Source organism: Arachis ipaensis, chromosome B01 (genome assembly GCF_000816755.2).
Source record: "Arachis ipaensis cultivar K30076 chromosome B01, Araip1.1, whole genome shotgun sequence".
Lineage (NCBI taxonomy): Eukaryota > Viridiplantae > Streptophyta > Magnoliopsida > Fabales > Fabaceae > Arachis > Arachis ipaensis.
This window is the reverse complement of record NC_029785.2, coordinates 4,807,796-4,808,345: the sequence shown is the minus strand read 5'-3', so window position 1 is coordinate 4,808,345 and position 550 is coordinate 4,807,796.

Sequence of the window (550 nt, the reverse complement as noted above, 5' to 3'; positions counted from 1 at the left end):
TGATTATGATTATTGTTGAAAATAATGTTAGAAGAAAAAAAATAATTAGAATACGAAAACTTAAAAAAAAATAACACCACACAAGAAATGAGAGAAGAAAATGATGATGTTAATTTTGTTGGTGTTAGTGTTTATAATGATAAAAGAGATAAGGATAATGATAAATTATAATAATGAGAATAAAGAATTACAAATAAATTTTTAGAAACTATTTTTTGTTATTATTTGACGAATTTTTTATTCGTATTATTCTAAACGAATAGTGTTAGGATCGAAGTGTTTCTTTTTTGGTAAAAAATCGCTTTATCTTTCATAAAAATAAATAAATCTTAAATTAAATTTTTATTCTAAAAAATTTAACTAAATTAAAAATATAATTTATATTAATCAATTATGTATTTATATTTTTATCTGATTAACAAAACAAAAAATACGTGTTAAATGAGTGTCAAATTAATGTATATTACTCTTTTTTAATAATAAAAATAAAAAAAACTGTGAGTTTTTAATGTGTTTATAGTTTTTAAAAAGTTGAAAATGTTTTAAAAGT